Genomic DNA, 14,585 nt, shown 5'->3' with positions numbered 1-14,585 from the left:
CAAAGATTCCAGTCCAAATAAGTGGCACTTACTTATGTCCATTTAAGGCTGCATGGTGTAAAGCAGTGTAACCCGAACTGTCTGTGCAGTTCACATTGGGGCCTCGCCAGATGCTGCAAATAAAGCACAAGCACAGAGTTAACAGTTAAGCAGAATGGTGCTTTGAAAAACAAAAAGAAGCCTGATAGTCCCACAGTCAGCAGCATGTTGCATATGAAAATTTTACTTATGTAGAAAACAACTGCCACCTTTTGTGCATTCCCCTCAGAACAATATCTTCATTTATTTGATGCAAGGAAATTATCAGGGAATATAGCTACCTTCAGAAATTAGTAAATGCAGGCCCACTGCCATGCATTGAATTTGGACCCAAAAATTCCCTATCACTTTCTGTCATTACTTAAATATTGGATGCAATTAACATTCAACTATTATATTCTTTACCAAGAATAAAGATTTATGACACCTGCTTACTCCTTTTTAACACACTCATTCTGAGATGGCAGTGGTTTATATAAATTATATTTTTGCATAGGTAAAGAATATAAACACTTCTTTCTGTTCCATTGCTACTAAGTGAATATAATACATATTTCATTCTTGAAAATATAATTAAAGATTTGGACTATCACAAACCATAAAAAGATTCTAACAGTTTTGAAGTTATTTTACTATACAATATATTCTGAAGATAACATGTAACTACATGAAAGAATCCATTTTATCCTTGATCACTACAATTACAGAAACTATGTACAGCTTTTGAAAAAATTAGGCATTGAAAGACACTTTTCCAAAAGTAGACCAAAATAAAAAACAAAACAAAAACAGTTATCAAAGCCATCAAAACTAACATCTAATGACAAACTAATTCATGTATTCACAAAATATTTATTGTACACCAATTGTATGTGACATATTAAGCTAGGCACTGAGAGTACAAAATCATAATTCACGGTCCTTCTTTACGAGAACAGAGTCTAATGGAGAAGAGAGACACATAAGCTAACAATTACAGAGTGCTAAGATAATCAAGGTACCAGAGAGCACACAAGCATCTCTGAGAAGAGAATGAATAGCTATTCCAAATGAGAGATCACAACTGACTTTAACTAAGTTGAGACAATGAAAATGAACAGAATGTACTTTTTCAACAGTTATTAAAAGGACAAATCAATAAGATGCAGGGATCAATTGAAGGAAGGAGAAAGTAGTAGCACTTTCTGAATCATTTGAGAATGACTCAAATTTAATGCCTAAATGACCAAAAGGAAAACGACAACATTAACTAAGATGTGAAAAGAGAAACAAATTTCCTTGGGGAAGACAGTGCAGATGGAAAGCAAACAATGACTTCAGGTTTGGAGACACTGAATTTTAATTATCTGACATACTTACATAAAAGGAAGGATTTCCAGAAGATTATAAAAATATCTAGTTAGAAGCATGGCCCTGAAGTTAGACTACCTGAGTTCAAACACCTGACTCCATTACTTGCTGGGGGTAGCCCTGCATGAAGTGTTTAACCTCTCTGAAATTCAATTCCTCGTCTGAAAAATAGAGATGATAATAATAGTACTACCTTATAATGCTGTGAGAATCAAATAAATCAATACCTACAAAGCTCTTATGGCAGTAGTTGAACATAGTACTAGCATCTATTATATTTGTTAGAACATAGTTCAACAAATTGTTAGAACAAATTATTATTAAATAGAAGGTAAAACCAAGGGAGTGCCTGATATCAGACTCTTTAAGAGGGAGGCCATCAGACTCAAATACCTCAGTGGATAATTTGTATATGGGGCCAAGGTGAAACCTTTTCTCAAAGGTTGATATTAATTAAAATCTATCAATCACTGGTTAAAAAAAAAAATCAAACCTGACTTGGGTAGACAGTCCAAAGTTCAAGGCAGCTCAAAATCTGAAAACCTCCCAGCCCTCACTGAAACTGTCAGAGAACTATATGAAAGTACATTGTGAGGAAAAAGAAAGAAAGAAAAATATGGGACAGACAATAGAACCATGGATATTAACAATACTGGAGGGTCCAGCACAGGAAAAAGGTTATATGAAGGACATTGAGAGTTGTCCAAGAGTAAATAAAACCAAGAGAGAGCATTATACAATTTAAAACAGGAAACTGTTAAAAAAAAACAATCAAGTTACATAAGAGTTAAACAATTTATTTGGTAATTAAAAAGGTCTTGAAGAAATTAATGGCCAAATATAATTAGTCAGTTGTAAGGATTTAACATTATTTTGATCTTAACCTTATTTCAATTCAGTGGTTTTTTCTTTAATGGTAGCTTACTTCCTGAGAATAAAAAAAGTGACAGTTAAACAAGTAAAGTTATAAAATGTGCATATGTTTTACAATTTCATTAAGATTGTTAGGTTTTTACCAATCCTTTTCTTTAATCAATCCTTGAAGCATTTTCAATCTCCTATTACATTCTTAAAATTTTTATACTTTGTTCCTCCTGCTAGCTCACCCATCTTGCTCTATTAATTTCCACCGCTGTGCCTTTAATCATGCCCTTCTACTAACCTACAATAGATTCTCTAACCAATCATACCTTACCATTCCTTCAAAGCTGTGATCAAGATTCACCTACTCCAATAACTCTTTCTCTAAGTACTGAATACAACAGCTATTTAATAAATGTGTGCTAAATTATATAAATTTAAAAATCAAATAAAGGATTATTTTTAATGAATAAATAAGCCACAGGTAAAACAGAAGTGTTAAAACAATGGAATGTACTTATTTAAAATAATTTATGAAATCATTAAAAAAAATCCAAAAGAGGCAAAAGAAAAAAAAAGCAGAAAAGAGGAACAAAGAATACGTAAGACAAATACAAAGCAAATTGTTAGATGACAGATTTAACCATATCAATAACCATAACCATATCAATAATTACATTAACTATTAATAGTCTGAGCACCCCAATGAAAAAAGAAAAATCATCAGACTGGATTAAAGAAAGTAAGACCCAACTATATACTTACTAAAGGAAATTCACTTTAAATATAGAGATACAAATAGAAAAAAAAGTAAAGGACAGAAAAATCATACTAACACTAATCAAAATAAGCTGAATAACTATATTAACATTGGACAAACCAGATTTCGAAGCTAAGAATATTACAAGGGATAAAGAAAATCATTTCAGAATGACAAAGATGTCGATTTATCTGAAGAATATGGGAATCCTAAGTGTTTTTTGCCTCTAACAACAGAACTTCAAAATACATGAAGCAAAAAACTGATACAACTGCAAAGAGAGAGAGACCTAGTCACTGACACCTGGAGATTTCAATACGTCTCTCTCAATAATTGATAGGACAAGTAAACAGAAAATCATTAAGGGTATACAAGAATTAAATAACACTACCAACCAATTTGACATAACTGACATTTATAGAACACTTACCCAATAATACCTGAATACATATTCTTTTCAAGTGAACACAAGACATTTACCAATATATCCCATATTGTGGATCATAAATCTCAATAAATCTACAAGATTCAGAAGGGAGACATACAAGATGCCAGAGGACTAAGACTTGGAGATCACCTTCCTCCCCACAAATACATCAGAAATACATCTATGTACGGAACAACCCCTACAGAACACCTACTGAACGCTGGCAGAAAACCTCAGACTTCCCAAAAGGCAAGAAACTCCCCCACGTACCTGGGGAGGGCAAAAGAAAAAACACAGACAAAAGAATTAGGGACGGGACCTGCCCCTCTGGGAGAGAGCTGTGAAGGAGGAAAAGTTTCCACACACTAGGAAGCCCCTTCACTGGTGAAGACGGGGGTTGGGCGACACGGGGAAGCTTCAGAACCACGGAGGAGAGCGCAGCAACAGGGATGCAGAGGAAAACGGAGAGATTCCCGCACAGATGATTGGTACCGACCAGCACTCACCAGCCCGAGAGGCTTGTCTGCCCCCTTCACCCGGGGCGGACGGGAGCTGGGAGGTGAGGCTCGAGCTTCAAGCTTCGGAGGTCAGATTCCAGGGAGAGGACTGGGGTTGGCTGCGTGAACACAGCCTGAAGGGGGCTAGTGCACCACAGCTTAGCCGGGAGGGAGTCTGGGGAAAATCTGGACCTACTAAAGAGGCAAGAGAACACCGTTTCGGGGTGCGCAAGGAGAAGGGATTCAGAGCACCGCCTAAATGAGCTCCAGAAACGGGCACGAGCCACGGCTATCAGCGTGGACACCAGAGACAGGCGTGAGAGGCTAAGGCTGCTGCTGCAGCCACCAAGAACGCTGTGTGCAAGCACAGGTCACTATCCACACCTCCCTTCCCAAAAGTCTGTGCAGGCCGCCACTGCCAGGGTCCTGTGATCCAGGGACAACTTCCCCAGGAGAACGCACGGCGTGCCTAAGGCTGTTGTAACATCACACCGGCCTCTGCCACTGCAGGTTCTCCGCACATTCCGTACCCCTCCCACCCCCCCAAATGAGTGAGCCAGAGCCCCCTAATCAGCTGCTACTTTAACCCCGTCCTGTCTGAGCGAAGAACAGACACCCTCAGGTGACCTACACGCAGAGGCAGGGCCAAATTCTGAACGCCAGGAGCAGTACAAAGAAGAGAAACAGAAATTTCTCCCAGCAGCCTCAGAAGCACCGGATATATCTCCACAATCAACTTGATGTACCCTGCATCTGTAGATTACCTGAATAGACAACTAATCATCCCAAAATTGACGCAGTACACTTTGGGAGCAACTGTAGACTTGAGGTTTGCCTTCTGCATCTAATTTGTTTCTGGTTTTACGTTTATTTTACTTTACTATTTAGACTTTATTATCATTAGATTTGTTTATTGATTTGGTTGTTCGCTTCCTTTTTTTTAATATATATATATTTTTTTCCTTTTTCTCTTTTTGTGAGTGTGTATGTGTATGCTTCTTTGTATGATTTTGTCTATATGGCTTTGCTTTTACCATTTGGCCTAGGGTTCTGTCTGTCCATTGTATTTTTCTTCCTTTTTTTTCTTACTTTTTAATTTTTTAAATTTTCAATAATTTTTTTATTTTAATAACTTTATTTTATTTTTCTTTCTTTTTTTCTCATTTTTCTTCTGAGCCATATGGCTGACAGGGTCTTCGTGCTCTGGCTGGGTGTCAGAGCTGGGCCTCTGATGTGGGAGAGCCGAGTTCAGGACATTGGTCCACCAGAGACCTCCCGGCTCCATGTAATATCAAATGGTGAAAGCTCCCCCAGAGATCTCCATCTCAAGGCTAAGACCCAGCTCCACTCAACGACCAGCAAGCCACAGTGCTGGAAACCCTATGCCAAACGACTAGCAAGACAGGAACACAACCCCATCCATTAGCAGAGAGGCTGCCTAAAATCATAAGGTCATAGACACCCAAAAACACAGAACCAGATGCAGTCCTACCCACCAGAAAGACAAGATCCAGCCTCGTCCACCAGAACACAGGCACTAGTCCCTCCACCAGGAAGCCTACACAACACACTGAAGCAACCTTAGCCACTGGGGGCAACACCAAAAATTACGGGAACTAGGGACCTGCAGCCTGCGAAAAGGAGACCCAAAACACAGTAAGTGAAGCGAAATGAGACGACACAGAAACACACAACAAATGAAACAGTAAGGTAAAAACCCACCAGAACAAACAAATGAAGAGGAAACAGGCAGTCTACCTGGAAAAGAATTCAGAATAATGATAGTAAAGATGATCCAAATTCTTAGAAAAAGAATGGAGAAAATACCAGAACGTTTAACAAGGACCTAGAAGAATTAAAGAGCAAACAAACAATGATGAACAACACAATAAATGAACTTAAAAATTCTGTAGAAGGGATCAATAGCAGAATAACTGAGGCAGAAGAACGGATAAGTGACTTCGAAGATAAAATAGTGGAAATAACTACCGCAGAGCAGAATAAAGAAAAAAGAAGGAAAAGAATGGAGGACACTCTCAGAGACCCATGGGACAACATTAAACACACCAACATTCCAATTATAGGGGTCCCAGCAGAAGAAGAGGAAAAGAAGGGGACTGAGAAAATATTTCAAGATTTTACAGTTGAACACGTCCCTAATATGGGAAACAAAAGACTCAAAAAGTCCAGGTAGCACAGAGAGTCCCATACAGGATAAAACCAAGGAGAAACATGCCAAGACACATATTAATCAGACTATCAAAAATTAAATACAAAGAAAATATATTAAAAGCATCAAGGGAAAAACAACAATTAACATACAAGGGAATCCCCATAAGGTTAACAGGTGATCTTTCAGCAGAAACTCTGCAAGCCAGAAGGGAGAGGCAGTACATACTGAAAGTGATTAAAGGGAAAAAGCTACAACCAAGATTACTCTACACAGCAAGGATCACATTCAACTTCAACAGAGAAATTAAAACCTTTACAGACAAGTAAAAGTTAAGAGAATTCAGCACCACCAAACCAGCGTTACAACAAATGTTAAAGGAACTTCTCTAGGCAGGAAACACAAGAGAAGGAAAAGACCTACAAAAATAAACCCATAACAATTAAGAAAATGGTAATAGGAACATACATAGCGATAATTATCCTAAATGTAAATGGATTAAATGCTCCAACCAAAAGAAACAGACTGGCTGAATGCATACAAAAACAAGACCCATATATATATGCTGTCTACGAGAGACCCACTTCAGCCCTAGGGACACATACAGACTGAAAGTGAGGGGATGAAAAAAGATATTCCATGCAAATGAAAATCACAAGAAAGCTGGAGTAGCAATTCTCATATCAGACAAAATAGACTTTAAAATAAAGACCATTACAAGAGACAAAGAAGGACACTACATAATGATCAAGGGATCAATCCAAGAAGAAGATATAACAATTGTAAATATTTATGCACCCAAAGTAGGAGCACCTCAATACATAAGGCAAATGCTAACAGCCATAAAAGGGGAAATCAACAGTAACACAATCACAGTAGGGGACTTTTAACACCCCACTGTCACCAATGGACAAATCATCCAAAATGAAAATAAATGAGGAAACACAAAATTTAAATGACACATTAAACAAGATGAACTTAATTGATATTTATAGGACATTCCATCCAAAAACAAGAGAATACACTTTCTTCTCAAGTGCTCATGGAACATTCTCCAGGATAGATCATATCTTAGGTCACAAATCAAGCCTTGGTAAATTTAAGAAAATTGAAATTGTATCAAGTATCTTTTCTGACCACAGTGCGATGAGACTAGATATCAATTACAGAAAAAGCTCTGTAAAAAACACAAACACATGGAAGCTAGACAATACACTACTTATAACCAAGAGATCACTGAAGAAATCAAAGAGGAAATCAAAAAATACCTAGAAACAAATGACAATGAAAACAGGATGACCCAAGACCTATGGGATGCAGCAAAAGCACTTCTAAGACGGAAGTTTATAGCAATAGAATCCTCAAGAAACAAGAAACGTCTCAAATAAACAACCTAACCTTACACCTAAAGCAACTAGAGAAGAACAAAAAAAAAAAACCAAAGTTAGCAAAAGGAAAGAAATCACAAAGACCACATTAGACATAAACGAAAAATAAATGAAGAAAACAATAGCAAAGATCAAAAAAAACTAAAAGCTGGTTCTCTGTGAAGATAAGCCATTAGCCAGACTCATCAAGAAAAAAAAGAAGACTCAAATCAGTAGAATTAGAAATGAAAAAGGAGAAGTAACAACTGACACTGCAGAAATACAAAGGCTCATGAGAGATTACTACAAGCAACTATATGCCACTAAAATGGACAACATGGAAGAATTGGACAAATTCTTAGAAAACGACAACCTTCCAAGACTGAACCAGGAATAAACAGAAAATATAAACAGACAAATCACAAGCACAGAAATTCTGACTGTGATTAAAAATTTTCCAACAAACAAAAGCCCAGGACCAGATGGCTTCACAGGTGAATTCTATCAAACATTTACAGACGACCTAACAACTATCCTTCTCAAACACTTCCAAAATACAGCAGAGGGAGGAACACTCCCAAACTCATTCTATGAGGCCACCATCACCCTGATACCAAAACCAGACAAAGATGGCACAAAAAAGAAAACTACAGACCAATATCACGGATGAACATAGATACAAAAATCCTCAACAAATACTAGCAAACAGAATCCAACAGCACATTAAAAGGATCATACACCATGATCAAGTAGGGTTTATCCCAGGAATGCAAGGATTCTTCAATATATGCAAATCAACCAATGTGATAAACCATATTAACAAATTGAAGGAGAAATCCATATGATCATCTCAATAGATGCGGAAAAAGCTTCCGACAAAATTCAACATCCACTTATGATAAAAACCCTCCAGAAGGCAGGCACATAGGGAACATACCTCAGCATAACAAAGGCCACACATGAGAAACACACAGCCAACATCATTCTCAATGGTGAAAAACGGAAACCATTTCCTCTAAGATCAGGAAAAAGACAAGGTTGTCCACTCTCACCACTATTATTCAAAACAGTTTTGGAAGTTTTAGCCACAGCAATCAGAGAACAAAAAGAAATAAAAGGAATCCAAACTGGAAAAGAAGAAGTAAAACTGTCACTGTTTGCAGATGACATGATACTATACATAGAGAATCCTAAAGATGTTACCAGAAAACTACTAGAGCTAATCAATGAATTTGGTAAAGTAACAGGATACAAAATTAATGCACAGACATCTTTTGCATTCCTATCCACTAATGATGAAAAATCTGAAAGAGAAATTAAGAAAACACTCCCATTTACCTTTGCAACAAAAAGAATAAAATACCTAGGAATAAACCTAACTAAGGAGACAAAAGACCTGTATGCAGACAACTATAAGACACTGGTGAAAGAAATTAAAGATGATATCAACAGATGGAGAGATATACCATGTTCTTGGATTGGAAGAATCAACATTGTGAAAATGACTATACTACCCAAAGCAATCTACAGATTCAATGCAATCCCTATCAAACTACCAATGGCATTTTTCACAAAACTAGAACAAAAAATTGCACAATATGTATGGAAACACAAAAGACCACAAATAGCCAAAGCAATCTTGAGAAAGAAAAATGGAGCTGGAGGAATCAGGCTCCTGGACTTCAGAATATACTACAAAGCTACAGTAATCAAGACAGTATGGTACTGGCACATAAACAGAAATATAGATCAATGGAACAGGATAGAAAGCCCAGAGATAAACCCACGCACCTATGGTCACCTTATTTTTGATAAAGAAGGCAAGAATATAAAATGGAGAAAAGACAGTCTCTTCAATAAGTAGTGCGGGGAAAACTGGAAAGCTACATGTAAAAGAAAGAAATTAGAACACTCCCTAACACCATACACAAAAATAAACTCAAAATGGATTAAGACCTAAATGTAAGGCCAGACACTATAAAACTCTTAGAAGAAAACATAGGCAGAACATTCTATGACATAAATCACAGCAAGATTCTTTTTGACCCATCTCCTAAAGAAATAAAAACAAAAATAAACAAATGGGACCTAATGAAATTTAAAAGCTTTTGAAAAGCAAAGGAAACCATAAACAGGACAAAAAGAAAACCCTCAGAATGGGAGAAAATATTTGCTAATGAAGCAACTGACAAAGGATTAATCTCCAAAATATACAAGCAGCTCATGCAGCTCAATATAAACAAAACAACCCAATCCAAAAATGGGCAGAAAACCTAAATAGACATTTCTTCAAAGAAGATATACAGATTGCCAACAAACACATGAAAGGGTGCTCAACATCACTAATCATTAGAGAAATGGAAATCAAAACTACAATGAGGTATCACCTCACACCAGTCAGAATGGCCATCATCAAAAAATCTACAAACAATAAATGCTGGAGAGGGTGTGGAGAAAAGGGAACCCTCTGGCACTGTTGGTGGGAATGGAAATGATACAGCCACTATGGAGAACAGTATGGAGGTTCCTTAAAAAACTAAAAATATAACTACCATAGGACCCAGCAATCTCACTACTGGGCATATACCCTGAGAAAACCATAATTCAAAAAGAGTCATGTACCACAATGTTCACTGCAGCTCTATTTACAATAGCCAGGACATGGAAGCAACCTAATTGTCCATCGACAGATGAATGGATAAAGAAGATGTGGCATATATATATACAGTGGAATATTACTCAGCCATAAAAAGAAACGAAATTGAGTTATTTGTAGTGAGGTGGATGGACCTAGAATCTGTCATACAGAGTGAAGTAAGTCAGAAACAGAAAAACAAATACCGTATGCTAGCACATATATATGGAATCTAAAAAAAAAAAAAAAAAATGGTTCTGAAGAACCTAGGGGCAGGACTGGAATAAAGACATAGAGAATGGACTTGAGGACACTGGGAGGGGGAAGGGTATGCTGGGTGAAATGAGAGAGTGGCATAGACTTATATATACTACCAAATGTAAAAAGATAGCTAGTCAGAAGCCCCCGCATAGCACAGGGAGATCAGCTCTGTGCTTTGTGACCACCTAAAGGGGTGGGATAGGGAGGGTGGGAGGGAGATGCAAGAGGGAGGAGATATTGTGATGTATGTATATGTATATCTGATTCACTTTGTTATAAAGCAGAAACTAACACACCATTGTAAAACAATTATACTCCAATAAAGATGTTTAAAAAATTTTAAAAATAAAATAAAAGATTCAAATCACAAAACTATATTCTGACTCCAATTAAATTAAAAATCGTTCACCAAAAGGTATCTTTAATATCCACAAATATTAGAAACTGAATAATACATAAGTCAAAGAAGATATCAAAAAGATTTTGGAATGTATTTACAACTGAAAGAGAAAGAAAACACAAAATATCAAAACTTCGGGGATGCAACTAAAGTAGTACCTAAAGAAAAATGTATAGTATTAAAATGACACTGATAGATCAGAGAAAGGTCCCACATTGATGACCTCAGCTTCCACTTTAAGAAACAGGAAAAGAAGAGCATATTAACCCCAAAGTAAGCAGAAGAAAGGAAACCAGTGAAAAAGAAAACAGGATAACAATAGAGACAATCAATGAAATCAAAAAGTGATTCTTTAAAATACTCTATAAAATTTAAAAATCTATAGGCAAACTGATAAGGATTAAAATAGAAGATACAAATTACTAACTTAGGAGCAGAGAGGTAATATCACTAAGTATTCTAAAAATATGAACAGTAAGAAAATATTTTTAATAACTTTATACCAATAAATTAAAAAACTTAGATGAAATGGGCAAGTTTCTTGAAAAACACAAACCACCAAAACTCATTTTTAAAAATAGGATCACCTGAATAGCCCTACATCTATTAAGGAAACTGAACTTGAACTTGTGGTTACAAAACATTCCCCACAAAACAAAATAAAAACGTCCAGGTCCAGGTGGTTTCAATGGGGAATTACGCCAGATATTTAAGGAAGAAATAGTATCAGTTCTACAAAAATCATTCCAAAATATTGAAGAGCCACAAATACTGCCTAATATTCTATGACACCAAAGACATATGACAAGAAAGAACTACAGATCAATATATGACTCGTGAATACAGAAGCAAAAATTCTCAGCAAAATTCTAGCAAGTTGAATCCAACAATATATGAAAAGAACACTACACCATGATGAAATGGAGTTTATTTCAGGAATGCAAATTTGTTTTAACATTCATAAATTACTATATTAACAAACTAAAACAGAAAAATCATTATTATCTCAACAGATATGGAAATAGTACTTGCCAAACTCCAACATCAATTCCTAATAAAAACTGTTACTAAACTGGGAATAGAAGGAAATTTCATCAACCTATAAAATACATCTACAAAAAACTTATAGCTAACATAATCTTAATGATGAAAGACTGAATGTATTCCCCTTAAGATCAAGAACAGGGCAAGTTATGTCTGTTTCCCGAGGCTCTCTGTTTTTCTTCATTCAACAGACAGCTGATTTTCCTGTGCAGTGCCAGCTGCATCGCTAAGACATGATAGTGAAGATTGGAGTAAATGGATTTGTCTGTATCAGATATCTGGTCACCAGGGCTGCTTTTAACTCTGGCAAAGTGAAAACGTTGCCGTCAATGACCCTTCATAGACCCCAACTTCATGGTCTACATGTTTCAATGTGATTCTACCCATGGCAAGTTTGATGGCACAGTCAAGGTTGAAACTGGGAAGCTTGTCATCAATGAAAAGTCCATCTCCATCTTCCAGTAATGAGATCCTGCCAATGTCAAATGGGGTGATGCTGCTGCTGGATATATGGTGAAGTCCACTCATGTCTTCACTACCTTGGAGTAAGCTAAGGTTCGCTTGAAGGGTGGAGCCAAAAGGGTCATCATCTCTGCCCCTTTTGCTGAAACCCCCATGTTTGTGATGGGCATAAACCATGAGAAGTATGTCAACTCCCTCAAGATTGTCAGCAATGCCTCCTGCACCATCAACTGCCTGGCACCCCTGGCCAAGGTAACCATGACAACTTTGGCATCATAGAGGGACTCATGACCACAGTCAATGCCATCACTGCCACCCAGAAGACTGAAAATTGATGGCCCCTCTGGGAAACTATACAGTGACAGCCACAGGGTTTCCCAAAACATCATTTTGGCATCTACTAGCACTGCCAAGATTGTTGGCAAAGTCATCCCTGAGGTGAAGTGGAAGCATACTGGCATGGCCTTCTGTGTCCCCACCAACAGTATGATGATCATAGATCTGACTTGCCATCTGGAGAAAGTTGCAAATATAATGACACCAAAAAGTTGGTGAAGCAGGCATCAGAGGGCCCACTAAAGAGCATCCTGGCCTACACTGAAAATCTTGCTGTCTCCTGCAACTTTACCAGTGACACCCACTCTTTCACCCTTGATACCGTGGTTTGCATTGCCCTCAATAACCACTTTGTCAAGCTCATTTCCTGGTAGGACCATGGATTTGGCTACAGTAATAGGGCAGTGGACTGATGATCCACATGGCCTCCAAGGAGTAAAAGCCCTCTGGGCCACCAGCCACAGCGAGAACATGAGAGGAATAGAGATATGCTCAGCTGCTGGGGAGTCCTTGCCCCAACTCAATCCCCCAACACACTGAGAATCTCCCATTCTCAATACAGTTTCAATCTCAGACCACTTAAAGAATGGGAGGGGCTCAGAGAGCCCTACCTTGTCATATACCACCAATAACTATAATGTATGCAGTCAAAAAACTTTTTTGTACCAGAGATTTTAGCCAATGTAGTGGCTAGAAATGCAGTGAAAAGAAAAGGAAATAAAAGACATCCAGATTGTAAAGAAAGAAGAAAATCTATCTTTACTTGAAGACAACACAGTCATGTATGTAAAAAATCCCATGAAATCTACAAAAAAAGCTACTAAAATTAAAATTGTGTTTAATTAGGGGAAGTTCTGTAAAAAATATAGGGAACTCTGACCTTTCTTCATAATACTTCCATAAATCTAAAATTATTTCAAAATAAAATGTTTAAAAAAAAGGAAAACCTTACTCAAAAAAAAAAAAAAAAACACAACCAAAAAAGTGTGTTTAGCAAGTTTGCAAGAAACAACTCAATAGGTAAAAGTCAACTATATTTCTATATGCTAGCAAAGAACAATTAGAAATCAAAATTTTTTTAAATATCATTTACAATATCAAGAAAAATATTAAATACTTAAGAACAAATTTGACAAAATATGTACAAAGTTGTACACTAAAAACTACAAAATATTGCTGTGAAAAGTTAAAGAGGACCTAAACAAATGGTGAGATAATATCAAGTTCATGAATCAGAAGACTAAATATTTTTATGATGTTAATTTTCCACAGATTTATCTTTAGATTCAATACAATGCAATCAGAATCCCAGCAAGCTTTTATTGTAGAAATTCACTAATTCTAAAATTCATATGGAAATACAAAGGACCTAGGATAGCCAAAGCAACTCTGAAAAAGAAGAACAAAGTTGGATACTTACACTACCTGACTTCAAGACTATGATAAAACTATAGTAAACAAGACATTGTATGGTATTAAAGATAGATTATTTGAAGAGAACAGAGGAATAGAAAGTCCACCTACACATATATGCAAGTGATTTTGACACAGGTGCAACAGCAATTCATTAAAGAACGAACAGTCTTATCAAAAAATTGTGTTGGAACAAATGGATATCCTTAGGCCATACCATATCCAAAACAAAACTGTATATCCTCACCACACCATATACAAAAATTCACTTAAAAATAAATCATAGATCTAAAAGCAAAACCTAAAACCATAAAACTTCTACAAGAAAATGTACAGGGAAATTTTTGTGACCTTGGATTAAGCAAAAAATTTTCTAGATTTTAATACCAAAGCACAACCCACACAAGGAAATTTGACAAATTGGACTTTAACAAAATTATGAGCTTCTGTTCTTCAAAGACACTGTTAAGAGAATGAAAAGGAAATGGGGACTGGGAGAAAAATTTTGCAAATCACATTTTCTTTTCTATTCTTTGATCCATAATAGATAAAAAAAATCAATG

The 14,585-nt window shown here is 36.6% G+C and overlaps 1 pseudogene; it reads left to right on the top strand.

Annotated features, from left to right (window-relative positions):
- The first annotated feature begins 12,053 nt into the window (after positions 1 to 12,053).
- LOC101331503 (glyceraldehyde-3-phosphate dehydrogenase-like) lies at positions 12,054 to 13,048 on the top strand (annotated as a pseudogene).
- Positions 13,049 to 14,585: the final 1,537 nt, after the last annotated feature.

This window comes from Tursiops truncatus, chromosome 11 (assembly GCF_011762595.2).
Source record: "Tursiops truncatus isolate mTurTru1 chromosome 11, mTurTru1.mat.Y, whole genome shotgun sequence".
Taxonomy (NCBI): Eukaryota; Metazoa; Chordata; class Mammalia; order Artiodactyla; family Delphinidae; genus Tursiops; species Tursiops truncatus.
Note: the sequence above shows the minus strand (reverse complement) of the source record. Positions and strands in the feature narration are given on the sequence as shown.